Source organism: Bufo gargarizans, chromosome 7 (assembly GCF_014858855.1).
Source record: "Bufo gargarizans isolate SCDJY-AF-19 chromosome 7, ASM1485885v1, whole genome shotgun sequence".
NCBI classification, from domain to species: domain Eukaryota; kingdom Metazoa; phylum Chordata; class Amphibia; order Anura; family Bufonidae; genus Bufo; species Bufo gargarizans.
In genome coordinates, this window is record NC_058086.1 from 179,863,820 (window position 1) to 179,878,516 (window position 14,697).

Here is a 14,697-nt window from a genome sequence, read left to right on the forward strand (position 1 = left end):
GGACACATCTGTCCATGGACTTCATAACGGACCTGCCTCGTTCCTCGGGGAAGACTGTGATTCTGGTGGTGGTGGACCGTTTTAGCAAAATGGTGCATTTCATCCCTTTTCCTGGTTTGCCCAATGCTAAGACGCTGGCTCAGGCATTTATTGATCACATTGTCAAATTGCATGGTATTCCTTCAGACATAGTCTCTGATAGGGGCACGCAGTTTTTTTCCAGATTCTGGAAGGCTTTCTGTTCTCGCTTGGGGGTTCGGTTGTCATTCTCTTCTGCTTTCCACCCGCAGTCGAATGGCCAGACAGAGCGCGTCAATCAGAATCTGGAGACATATCTGCGCTGTTTTGTGGCGGAGAATCAGGAGGATTGGTGTTCTTTTTTGTCCCTTGCTGAGTTTGCTTTAAATAACCGTCGTCAGGAGTCCTCTGATAAGTCACCATTTTTTGGTGCATATGGGTTTCATCTGCAGTTTGGGACTTTCTCGGGAGAGGGGTCTTCTGGTTTACCTGAAGAGGACAGATTCCCCTCGTCTTTGTCTTCTATTTGGCAAAAGATTCAGGATAATCTAAAGAGCATGAGTGAGAGATATAAGCGTTTGGCAGATAAGAGACGTGTGCCTGGTCCGGACCTGAATGTTGGTGATCTGGTGTGGATGTCTACCAAGAATATCAGAGGCCTCGTTCCTCGGGGAAGACTGTGATTCTGGTGGTGGTGGACCGTTTTAGCAAAATGGTGCATTTAATCCCTTTTCCTGGTTTGCCCAATGCTAAGACGCTGGCTCAGGCATTTATTGATCACATTGTCAAATTGCATGGTATTCCTTCAGACATAGTCTCTGATAGGGGAACGCAGTTTGTTTCCAGATTCTGGAAGGCTTTCTGTTCTCGCTTGGGGGTTCGGTTGTCATTCTCTTCTGCTTTCCACCCGCAGTCGAATGGCCAGACAGAGCGCGTCAATCAGAATATGGAGACATATCTGCGCTGTTTTGTGGCGGAGAATCAGGATTGGTGTTCTTTTTTGTCCCTTGCTGAGTTTGCTTTAAATAACCGTCGTCAGGAGTCCTCTGATAAGTCACCATTTTTTGGTGCATATGGGTTTCATCCACAGTTTGGGACTTTCTCGGGAGAGGGGTCTTCTGGTTTACCTGATGAGGACAGATTCCCCTCGTCTTTGTCTTCTATTTGGCAAAAGATTCAGGATAATCTAAAGAGCATGAGTGAGAGATATAAGCGTGTGGCAGATAAGAGACGTGTGCCTGGTCCGGACCTGAATGTTGGTGATCTGGTGTGGTTGTCTACCAAGAATATCAAATTGAAGGTTCCCTCCTGGAAGTTGGGTCCTAGGTTTATTGGGCCTTACAAAATCCTGTCTGTCATCAATCCTGTTGCCTACCGTCTTGATCTTCCTCAGACTTGGAAGATCCAGAATGTTTTTCATAAGTCCTTATTGAAACCTTATGTTCAACCCATTGTACCCTCGCCTTTGCCTCCTCCTCCGATTATGGTTGATGGGAATCTTGAATTTCAGGTCTCTAGGATTGTGGATTCTCGTCTTGTCCGCGGTTCTCTCCAGTACTTCGTTCATTGGGAGGGTTATGGTCCTGAGGAGAGGATGTGGGTCCCAGTGACGGACATTAAGGCCACTCGTCTCATCAGGGCTTTCCATAGGTCCCATCCTGAGAAGGTGGGCTCTGAGTGTCCGGAGTCCACTCGTAGAGGGAGGGGTACTGTCACAACCAGACAGCTGAGAAGCTCTGACAGAAGCCTTTCAGAACCTCCTCCTTGAGTTTTCTTTGTTTTGAATTTCAGTTCCTCATCTCGTTAGCCTCTCTCAGCTGTCATGTAGTTGGACTGATTGCATCCCTTTAAATTCCTCCCCATAATGCATTAGTGTGCGGCTTATACAACTTCCTGGAGTGTGTGTGCATGCTGATCCTAGTTTCCAGCCTTCTACAAGATAAGTGCTGTACATTTATTTGTGATTTTCTGTTTGCTGGATCCCAGGTGACCCTGACTCCCTCCGTGTCTAGTGTAGGGAGCCGGTGCTCATGTCCCCTCACTATTGTAGGGTGTTCAGGTGGTATATAGTCGAGGTACGTGGATATGCGATCATCCACCATTGGGATTTTCGCATAGGCTGAGCAGACAGGGAGAGTGCCAGGTCTTATGCAGGGGTCTCCCTTTTGTTCCTTAGTTTTGGATCCAGTGAGTCATATATTCATTTTGCATTGTCTTGTTTCCTGTACACCTTCCGTGACACATATCCCCTGAGCAAAGGGTACCTCAAAATTGTGACTTTGGGGTATCATAAGCTATAAACCATAATCATCCAAATTATAACAAATAAAGGCTTGAAATATCTCGCTTTGCATGTAATGAGTCTATCTCATATATTACTTTCACCTTTTAAGTTGCATTACTGAAATAAATGAACTTTGCAAGATATTCTAATTTTTCGAGTTTCACCTGTATATGTTCTAAAGCCTTTTTTGGCATTTATAAGTGGAAAAAAAATAAGGGCCTATTTGCCATCCAGGGGTGCAGTTATATGTTCTAAAGCCCTTTTTTGTGTGTATTAGTGGGAAAAAAGGGCTTATTAGACGTGTGGTGAAGTGAGAAAATTACAGACTTTTTCAGGGTGTTTCAATTTATTTTTATTTATTTATTTGATCTAACAGTATGTCAGACAGAGAAGTGCCAGGCCCTGCATAGGGGAGTGGCAGAGGCCTAAATGTTTCTGGCGCAGGCACAGGTTGCATCAGAGTAAGGAATTGTGGCAGCAAGAGGCCTGAGCTCCGGGTGTCATCTAGCAGTCGTGTATTGACTGCAACTCAGTGGTTCTTCAATGGTTGACTCGGTCATCCACTTTGTCCCAAGTGACACCAGACACCCCCAGCCAAGAGTCGGGTGGTTCGTCAGACTCATGGAAGCAGTGGCGGTAGCAGTTAGTCAGTGCAGAGTGTTGGGGGTATAATCACCTACTCGGTGGTGTGGCAGTTATTTGTTAATCCGCCGGAGGAGGTGAATATGGCCATTTGTAGAATCTGCAGGGCAGAAGGTGAAGCGTGGCCAGGGTGCCAATGTTAAACATATGCAGCGTCACCATAAAGTGGCCTGGGAGAACCCTGGCTCCGATGTGGTGGTCCAGCCTGTCGCATCAACCGCTGTATCACCCAGTGGCACGCACCCGATTTAAGACAAGGGAGGCTCCACCACCTCAGCCGAAGGGAGAGGTCTGTCCTTCCCATCATCTGCTGATCCTGATACTACTGCTCCTCCTCCTACTCCTCGTCAGTAGAGGTGGCCTTGCGGTTCGCCCGGCGGTCTTTTCCCGGCGAACTTTGCGCATTTGCGATTCGCCGGACATGTCCGCCGGCGCCATATTCTTTTGCATTGCGTCGAACTTTGACCCATAATACATCCATCAGGTGGGACAGGACAGCCAATCAAGATGTTTCAGCACATGGACATACCCCCCACCGTATTAAAGAACCCGATCTGGCAGCCATTTTACATTCTGTGCTTTGCCAGTGTAGGAATAGGTTGCTTTGTGGAGCAGGAAAAGGTTGTTAGGGACACCACACGCTAGCTAATAGGACCACAAAAGTCCTTTTAAGAACTGGTATAGGTGTGGTATCGATAGGTGTGATATACTTATAATATACTTTCTAACATAGAAAGTATATTATAGTGCATTTGTATTGTGCAGCAGTTGTGTGCTGTTCTGCTGCAATACCATATCTATATAGAGGGACAAACGCCATAGAAACAACTAATTGCAACGAGTGTGATATACCTGTTACATCCCAAACAACGATTGAGGGGTGTAATATACCTGCTTCCACAAAATACTGATTATTGGGTTCTATATACCTGCTTCCACCAAATATTGATTGAGGGCTACAATATACCTGCTTCCACAAAATACTGATTAAGGGGTTCAATATACCTGTTTCCATCAAATATTGATTGAGACCTGCAATATACCTGCTTCCACAAAATAATGATTAAGGGATTCGATATACCTGTTTCCACCAAATATTGATTGAGGCCTGCAATATACCTGCTTCCACAAAACACTGATTAAAGGGTTTGATAAACCTGCTTTCACCAAATATTGATTGAGGGCTGTGATATACCTGCTTCCACAAAATACTGATTAAGTAGTTCGATATACCTGTTTCCACCAAATATTGATTGAGGGCTGCAATATACCTGCTTCCACAAAATACTGATAAAGGGGTTTGATATACCTGCTTCCACAAAATACTGATTGAGGGCTGCGATATACCTGCTTCCACAAAATACTGATTAAGGGGTTCAATATACCTGTGTCCACCAAATATTGATTAAGGCCTGCAATATAGCTGCTTCCAAAAAATACTGATTAGGGCTGCGATATACCTGCTTCCACCAAATATTCATTAAGGGGTTCGATATACCTGCTGCTGACAATAGTGTTGCTATCTGCAGCCTGTGCTGTCAACGCATAAGTCTCAGTAAGCCCGACACTCACCTTGGGACAACGGCCTCTTCTCCTTCTCCTATCTCCTCAATTTGTCCTCCAATCCACCTTCCACCGTGTCATCGTTGAATTCATCTGGCAGAAGGCAGGCTTGCGTGGCCCAAATGTTCGAGCGTAAAAAGTTGATGACGCTGGATAACCCTCTTGTCCAATGGCTGACCGCTGGCTTGTCGGAACTGTTAGCCCGCCAACTACTGCCATATAAACTGGTGGACTCGGAGGCCTTTAGAAAATTTGTGGCCATTGGCACACCGCAATGGAATGTCCCCAGAAGGAAATATTTCTCCCAGAAGGGCATCCCAGAGCTAAATGGCCACATTCAGTGGCAAGTGAATATATCTCTGGCACACAGTGTCAGTGCCAAGATACATCTGACCACAGACACGTGGTCTAGCAAACACAGGCAGGGAAGATACATAACTTTTACTGCCCACTGGGTAAACCTTCTGATGGCCGTCAAGCATGTAACCCGTGGCACCTGTGTGGATTTGGTGTTACTGCCAAGGATTGCATGAAGGCCTGCCTCTTCTTCTCCTACTCCATCCTCTGTCTCCTACTCGGCTGACTCCTCCTTTTCCACTGATACAGCCTCTTCCGCTGCGCCCCCCAAGCTCCCCAGAACCTATTCGACGTCCCAGGTAAGACAATGCCATGCTGTGCTGCGGCTGTTGTGCCTGAAACCCAAGAGCCACACCGGTACTGCAATGCGGTCACAGGCCAATCAGTGGCTAACCCTGGTGTGATGAGCGCGTTGAAACAGGGTAAAATGACACACATGTCATGCATGGCACACATCCTGAACTTAATTGTGCAGCGAACAGAGAAAGGCCATAAATTATTTCTTGATGATCAAGCGGACAGGAGTACTCCCCGTGTAACTTCAATGTCATCCAGTGGCAGCTCATGTGTGAAACCTGCCATTTGCTCAGGCCCTTTGAGGAAGCCACGTTATTTGTCAGTCGCCAGGACTACGGGATGAAGAACGTCATTCCATTGCTTCGTGTCCTGGAACAGATGCTGGTAAATCTGGCTGGTTAAGGGGCTGGAGACGTGGCACCTAGATCTCATGGCCACTTGAGCCTTGTGGGGGCTGAACTGGAGGAGGAGGACTTTAGAGCACAAGCAATGTGTAGCGAAATGGGTGTTTTTTCTACACAGATGACAGGAGAGAAGGAGCAGGAGCAGCCAGAGGAGCTACAAGTTGATGAGAAAGACGAGGCAGAGGACCCAGACACACCGTGGCAGTATGCAGTGGAGATGGAGGCAGGGAGTAACTCCGAGTCAATTGCACAATTGCACAAATAGCCCGATGCATGCACACTTGCTAGTGACAGCCGGTAGTGAAATAGGCCTCTAAACGCTTTTAGCTTTTTTTTGGGGCAATGAGATAGGACACTGAACGCTTTCACCACATATAACTGCAGAAGTGAAATGCATACATATTTTTTGTTTTGTATTGAAATAGGCCACTAAACTTTTTCACCACAAATAACAGTGAAGTGCGTATATTTTTATCTTTTTTGTACTGAAATAGGACACTGAATGCTTTCAACACATATAACTGCAGAAGTGAAATGCATATATATATTTTTCGTTTTAGTACTGAAATATGCCACTAAACATTTTCAACATAAATAACTGCAGAAGTGAAATGCATATATATTTTTCTTTTTCCACAGATATAAGCCACTAAAGGCTTTTTTAACATAGCACTTGCACCCCAAAATCAAGAACAAATTGCTGCAATGCCAGAGCTGTATAATGACTATTTGGATCCTGTGAGGCAGTGAGAGGCCTCATAGCTGCTAGGGGAGATGTATGGCAGGAGTTTCCATGTCTTCCCCGTCAGTCATCAGGTCTGAGGCAGCACCAGGTGACACAATCAGTCTGGGATAAGAGCCCAGCCCAGACTGTCAGTCAGAGAAAGAGAGTCTTTGTGAAACAGAGTCCTGCTCTTTTCTTTTTCAGGTCATGTCTTTTCCATTTCAGGTCATGGACAGGGGAGAAGAGCCCCCTGGTGAAAACATATAAATGATGCAAAAGTGCAGATAAATCTTGTGAACACAGGGTGGAGCAATCCTACTCTGGTGAACGTGCAAGAAAGGGTGTAAGTCCTAGAGGGTGTATCACACGTACCAGAGGTGGATATGCAGTCTCCACAGTGTTCTAGGGTCAATAAGCTAATGTCCCAGGGGGTAATAGCTCATTGGTGCCACTAGAGGTTAGAGTTGATAATGACCCGAGCGGCATAGGTGACGTGTGTTCTTTGACCGTTAGCAACTCCGAGAAGGAAGTTACCATGTCAAGGTCTTGCGAAATTGAGGTGGTTACTGGTAGCGACCAGACAAGGGTTGTACCTGACATGACGGGAGTTAAGTGGGGAGACTTCAGCCTAATCTGAGACCCATACTCCAGCCGTGGTAGATGAGCTGACATATCGGTACAGCTGCAATGAGTAAGATGATTCCTCCCTCTCTACACAGTCCCTAGATATGATAAAGAAAAGACTAGCTGTCTTCACAGAGTCACTGAAGAAGGCTGCAGAGGGGTCAAGGGAGGAGACTCCAAAATAAATGAGTGAGCTGAAGGGTCTACGGCCTGATATCCAGGTGACGAACAAAGGCTCCAAAGAAATACAGAAAACTGCGGTAGACACCGATAAAGTGCTTAAAGAGACTCTGGGTGGAACCCCCACAGGGTCTCCAAAAGAGAATGGTGATACTCCTATATCTTCTGCAGCAGAACCCAGCAAGAAGCAGCTGGACCAGGAGGCCCAAGAGAGGGGCGCTTCCAACAAACTGGTGCGAAAAACTAAGAAGAAACAGAAGTTTCACCAGCTCCTGGCTGAAGAGATATACATCTTGGCCCGATAGACCAAGGCCCTCTCCTTAGCTAGAGCCCTTGAAGAAGCGCAAGAGGAGCGAGATGAGTTTGAGAGGCTGAACAAGCAACTTAGAGCAGAGATGAAAGATCTCATGAGCTCAAAGGAGGACGTCAGGAAGAACGTCTATGAGTTGAAGAAGTCTAAGCCAGAGCCTATTAAGAAGGGGTCTGGAGATGGAGGCGCTGCGGTGCCAACTGAGGCAGAGAAGACGGAAGATATTTCTGCTGAACCCATTGATGGGGCTGATGTGGATGCAGAGGCCAAGAGACGTCCCGTCTTCCTGCAAAGCCGTCCAAGTAGCCAGAAGCCTGCTGGGGAAGGAATACGAGGAGATGGATGACCAGTATACGGATCCACTCTACTACTATGGGCTGGCTCTTCTGAATTCTTCCCGGAAGGAGGACAATGTCCTATATGAGCCTCTGGAGAAAATGCCAGAAGTCGACGAGTCTGGTGAAGACCCCGGTGTCCCCAATACCTCCTACCTCGATCAGAAAGAGGAAAAGGATTTAAGAGGGCAAGTACCGTATATGATGCCGGGTCCAAGAAAACCAAGGCTGAAGAAGTTAAGGCTGAGGTGTTGGAGGATGTGAAGTCCTCAGATGCTACAGTGACCGAAGGAGCGGCTACCAAAGTGGAAAAAACCACTAAAGAAGCAGAGATCTCTGAAACTGCTGCCAAAACAGGGGAAACCACTGCTGGAAAGAAAGAAGAAGTGAATTGTAGACACATAAAAGAAGTGAGAGGGGATAAGCCTGCTCTGCTGAAGGAGAAAAGGTTGGGACACGACCATGACTGGGTCAAAGGTTGTAGCAGTCCGCGAAAGGACATGAGGAGCATGTGCAGAAGCCAGAAAAGCTAAAAAGAGAGCCTGCCGGTCGCATAAAAACATCTTCTGAGATAAGTTCCAGAGAATGAATGCCAAATGTGGAGAGGAACAGAAAAAAGAAAAGAGAAAGACCAAGGTCGAAAGTCCATCATCCTCACTCGTGAAAGAGAGTACTTGCTCATGAGATGGGCAAGAAAATCCCGTAGGTCTTATCTGCTCCGGAATAAATTCATGTTTGTGACAAACCAAGCGCTGTTGTCCTGGGTCTGGTGGAATAAGGGGAAGACTGTAGGCCAGGTCGATGCCCGCTCACGAGCATCTGGATTTGATGCTAGTGTTCACTCCTACGTGCTTGAACAAAGGGGGGGGGGTGTGATGCAGTGACAGGCCTCATAGCTGCTAGGGGAGATTTATGGCAGGAGTTTCCATGTCTTCCTCATCAGTCATCAGGTCTGAGGCAGCACTAGGTGACACAATCAATCTGGGATAAGAGCCCAGCCCAGACTGTCAGAGAGAGAGAGTCTTTGTGAAACAGAGTCCTGCTGTAGGCTTTGTACAAGTGGTCTCAGCCGGTCTGGCTGCGGGTCCACGGGGCTAGGTGATAGCTGGGACGTTGGGGGACGCCGTGACGTCTGAGAACAAGGGTCAGAAGGCCAAAACCGGGAGGACTACTGGGCCACAATCCCCCAAAAGGTGTTGAAGGATCACCTTGACTGATTGGCTGGAAAATCTGCATGTGATGACCGTGTAGGTAAGTCAGGGATATGACTGTGTTTAGGCAGAGCCCAGGCGGGCAAGGTGTTTATTTATTATTGTTTTGTTGTTCTATTTTTGCTGGGGTGCCACAATAAATGCATTGTTTGGACCTTGAACCTGGTGTCCTGAAGATAACTGTGTCACTGCCTGCCCTGTGAGAGTTCTGAGAAGATCAGATAGACTTGCAGCACATGATTCTATTTGACAGGACTTTCTGTGTTTCCTTTCTGTTTGTTGTTGTGGGCTAGATCCAACCTCTCCATAGGTTCTGCTCGTTAGCTGTTTAAAGAGGCTCTATTTTAGTCCGCCTCTTACTGCAGACTTTGCGGTTGATATTTTCCTTCTGGAGTTCTATACTGATTGTTTGTGGATCCTCTATTTCCTGCTCGTTTCAAGCAAAGTCCTTCTGTTTTCTCCTTTGTGCGTGTGTTGCTGCTAGGTCTCAGGGAGATGCTGTCTCATTCCCCTCTCTCTAAGTTAGGGTTTGCTACAGTGTCAGCAAGGCTTAGGTTCCAGCGTATGAGTTTGTTCACCATCAGTACTTGCTCATACTGTCAGCAGTCAGGGATTGTTAGGAGTTTGCCATTCCCCCCTCCCTAGCTTTGGGGCCTAGTCTGTTTACCTGTTGCTGTTTGTTTACTTGGTGTTCCTCTTATCCCCACTTGCCGTGACAAACTGTGAGAATGACCCCCGAAACAAGAGCTAATCCCTCACAAACCCCAAATAATATTTCCCTGCACTTGTAAATCACTTTTCTAGCACTGTCCCTAGCGCCTTCTGACATCTCTCCCTGCACTAAGATGCTGTGAAATGATTCCTCCCTATCCTTTCCCTGCACTTGTAACTCACTTTTCTAGCAGTGTCCCTAGTGCGTTCTGATGTCTCTCCCTGCACTAAGATGCTGTGAAATGATTCCCCCCTATCTATTACCTACACTTCTAAATCGTTTATTCACTATTTTTATTTTCACAATGAGGTTTTTCCTATTGCTGTCCCTAGCGCCTTCGCACATCAGTCCCTGCACTCAGAATGCTGGAAAATGTCTGACTCTAAGATAGCCGCCGTATTTATAGGGCTTTGACATCACAGAGCTGGCTGCTGATTTGCTGCATGCATGGCATTTTGGGTCAGCTCACCTTCCCACAGTTCCTTGCCTCATGTCCTCACGTGTAGCCGCCATTGTAGGAAAAATTGCGATTCTTTACCACGAAGCGCGAGGAAATTCACATTCGTTGCTAATCGAATTTTTCCTGAAATTCGGATCGAATTCCACTTCGTCTGATTCGATTCACTCATCTCTAATAATAACTAATGAAAGATATTTGGGAATATATTTATAATAAAGTAATATTTAGGTATTTTCATTTTCTTAATTCCCGGAGAACCCTTTAAGAAACCTAGGAGCCTGGAAAAAGATTAATAGAGCATTCAATCTTTGGTGACACCACACTACTTCCACATCAAGCCTTAAGACCTACAAAGAGAGACTACAAGTGCCACATGTGTGGGTAAAGCTAAGACTGTTGAAGTATATTGTTGCTACCTCTGGGAGTGAACAGGTCACTCATTGACCAGGGGGTCTACTATCAAACTATGGAATGAATTGGTGCTAAGATTTACCATTGCTCGGACCTGTAGTGTGCCATGTAGTCTTCAGCTTTTGTTCTGCTGCATGGGTTAAAAAGACAGTTCCCTATTATGTGTGCCTCTCCCTAAGGAAAAAAAATAAAAATTTGTTTGCACCAAGGACCATGTCGATGAATTTCAGTGAGGGTGTTGACTACAATTACTCAATTCCAACCCCCTCCCCCTATTACATCTTTCTTGGAGAAAAGGAAACTTGCAAGTTTAAGCCTGAATGTTTTGCAGAAAACGTCACCTGGGATATGTTCCTGATGTAAAGCATCAGCAGTGTTCCATTCAAGTGTGAAATCCTATATATCTTGTGAAATTGCCAGCTCGGCTTGAGATTTACAGAATTTTCTTATGATAACATTATTAGAATTTAATCAATGGGGCTCAAAAAACAAATAAATGAGTCAGTGACGCCCCCATTCTGTTTTCCTTTGGCTTATCTTGCACCCTCCCTAACGCAGATGGTGCACAGAAGCTGCTTTGCGAGTGTCCTTATTTGGACTCCTAGACCTAAATCTTATTCCAGCTGCAAGGCAAAGCTGATAACAATGTAAGTGCTATGCTCAAACAGACTTGTTATAGCAGCTATAACCCCTTCTAACGTCAACAGGAGATGCATAGACGAGAGAAATACTTTAAGCCCAGTAGGACCCATGACAGACTGTTAAAGTGTGGAAAAGCCTGCTTTTGACCAAAAAATTGCTCTAATCTCACAGAATATATAACCATATAATGCTGTTATATGGCAATATAGTAAAAAGACATATCTATTTACACGGGAATAAAAGCTTTCAATACTTGTCATAGCCACAACTTATTTAGAGAAGGGCTGCAGCTACCATTGTAATTTTAAAGTAGATGGCAGCGGTTTACAGAGGATCTCCCCCCAAAGCATTCAATAACCACATATTAGTAAATCAGAAATTAGACGACTAGTCATTAAAGGGGTTTTCCAGGACTTTGAAGGGATTGTGCCAAGTTTATGTTATCCCCTATCCACGTTCAAACTGCTACTCCATCAGATAGAGGAAACAGATGGTATCAAATGGTGGGGGTCCCAGCAATTGGAATTCCATCCAATCAGTTAACTTATAAACTTGGATATGGATGACCAAGATGTTTACAGGATTCAGGTGCAGCTTGGTCCTATTCAAATAAATGGTAGAGAGATACATTAACCAACCATCGCACATCGTACAGAGCTGCGAAAGAGCTGATCAGCCGATAGGTGCTAAGGGTTGGACCCTTGGTGATCTGATGTTGATGACCTATCCTAAAGATAGGTCATCAGTATTAAAGTCCCAGGAATCACCTTTTAAGGGGTTGTCCACATTTTTTTTTTTTAATCCTCACCCACTCAGATGGACCTCTGAAGGAAGCTATACCTAACTGCATCCAGCGCTTGGTTTCATCTCCATAGGCGATGGTATACTACAGTATTAGAGAGAAAATATAAAGCATCTATTCAGGGTAATAAACTTGCATTGACCGATTGTTAGGAAATGAGGACATCTATACTTTAAAATACCCTATAAATGTACAGAACAAAATGATGATATAATCAGCAACAGATTAATCTTAACATGAACTGTTAATCTGCAAAATACAGAATTTTCGGTTTGACTGATGCAGTTTCACTGATGACCGAGATTGTGCAGATTAAGTTAACAGAGCAAAATGTGTGGATTACGTGTGAAACAATAAGATTGTTCTTACAAATTCAGAAATTAGGCATACAAAGGAAAACTGATAATATCTACAGATTAGGCCAACAGTAAACATGGTCCACCATGGGCCTCCTTCCTGAGGCAGATCTCAGACATTAAGCTGATTGCAGGGGTTCGTCTGCAAGATCCTTTAACATTTATTTGTTATAACTAGAGTTGAGCGGACACCTGGATGTTCGGGTTCGAGAAGTTCGGACGAACTTCCCGGAAATGTTCGGGTTCGGGATCCGAACCCGATCCGAACTTCGTCCCGAACCCGAACCCCATTGAAGTCAATGGGGACCCGAACTTTTCGGCACTAAAAAGGCTGTAAAACAGCCCAGGAAAGAGCTAGAAGGCTGCAAAAGGCAGCAACATGTAGGTAAATCCCCTGCAAACAAATGTGGATAGGGAAATGAATAAAAATAAAAATAAAATAAATAAAAATTAACCAATATCAATTGGAGAGAGGTCCCATAGCAGAGAATCAGGCTTCACGTCAGCCACCACTGCAACAGTCCATTGGCATATATTTAGGCCCAGCACCCAGGCAGAGGAGAGAGGTCCCTTAACAGAGAATCTGTCTTCATGTCAGCAGAGAATTAGTCTGCATGTCATAGCAGAGAATCAGGCTTCACGTCAGCCAACATTGGAACAGTCCATTGGCATATATTTAGGCCCCGGCACCCAGACAGAGGAGAGGTTCATTCAACTTTGGGTAGCCTCGCAATATAATGGTAAAATTAAAATAAAAATAGGATTGAATGAGGAAGTGCCCTGGAGTACAATAATATATGGTTAAGGGGAGGTAGTTAATGTCTAATCTGCACAAGGGATGGACAGGTCCTGTGGGATCCATGCCTGGTTCATTTTTATGAACGTCAGCTTGTCTACATTGGCTGTAGACAGGCGGCTGCGTTTGTCTGTAATGACGCCCCCTGCCGTGCTGAATACACGTTTAGACAAAACGCTGGCCGCCGGGCAGGCCAGCACCTCCAAGGCATAAAAGGCTAGCTCTGGCCACGTGGACAATTTAGAGACCCAGAAGTTGAATGGGGCCGAACCATCAGTCAGTACGTGGAGGGGTGTGCACACGTACTGTTCCACCATGTTACTGAAATGTTGCCTCCTGCTAACACGTTGCGTATCAGGTGGTGGTGCAGTTAGCTGTGGCGTGTTGACAAAACTTTTCCACATCTCTGCCATGCTAACCCTGCCCTCAGAGGAGCTGGCCGTGACACAGCTGCCTTGGCGACCTCTTGCTCCTCCTCTGCCATGGCCTTGGGCTTCCACTTGTTCCCCTGTGACATTTGGGAATGCTCTCAGTAGTGCGTCTACCAACGTGCGCTTGTACTCACGCATCTTCCTATCACGCTCCAGTGCAGGAAGTAAGGTGGGCACATTGTCTTTGTACCGTGGATCCAGCAGGGTGGCAACCCAGTAGTCCGCGCACGTTAAAATGTGGGCAACTCTGCTGTCGTTGCGTAGGCACTGCAACATGTAGTCGCTCATGTGTGCCAGGCTGCCCAGGGGTAAGGACAAGCTGTCCTCTGTGGGAGGCGTATCGTCATCGTCCTGCCTTTCCCCCCAGCCACGCACCAGTGATGGGCCCGAGCTGCGTTGGGTGCCACCCCACTGTGACCATGCTTCATCCTCATCCTCCTCCACCTCCTCCTCATCCTCGTCCTCCTCGTCCTCCAGTAGTGGGCCCTGGCTGGCCACATTTGTACCTGGCCTCTGCTGTTGCAAAAAACCTCCCTCTGAGTCACTTCGAAGAGACTGGCCTGAAAGGGCTAAAAATGACCCCTCTTCCTCCTCCTCCTCCTCCTCCTGGGCCACCTCCTCTTCCATCATCGCCCTAAGTGTTTTCTCAAGGAGACATAGAAGTGGTATTGTAACGCTGATAACGGCGTCATCGCCACTGGCCATGTTGGTGGAGTACTCGAAACAGCGCAACAGGGCACACAGGTCTCGCATGGAGGCCCAGTCATTGGTGGTGAAGTGGTGCTGTTCCGCAGTGCGAATGACCCGTGCGTGCTGCAGCTGAAACTCCACTATGGCCTGCTGCTGCTCGCACAGTCTGTCCAGCATGTGCAAGGTGGAGTTCCACCTGGTGGGCACGTCGCATATGAGGCGGTGAGCGGGAAGGCCGAAGTTACGCTGTAGCGCAGACAGGCGAGCAGCGGCAGGATGTGAACGCCGGAAGCGCGAACAGATGGCCCGCACTTTATGCAGCAGCTCTGACATGTCGGGGTAGTTGTGAATGAACTTCTGCACCACCAAATTCAGCACATGCGCCAGGCAGTCCCAGAGCTGCAACGAGATTTCGCCCATTATCGCACACCACCAGGCCGGGCTTGAG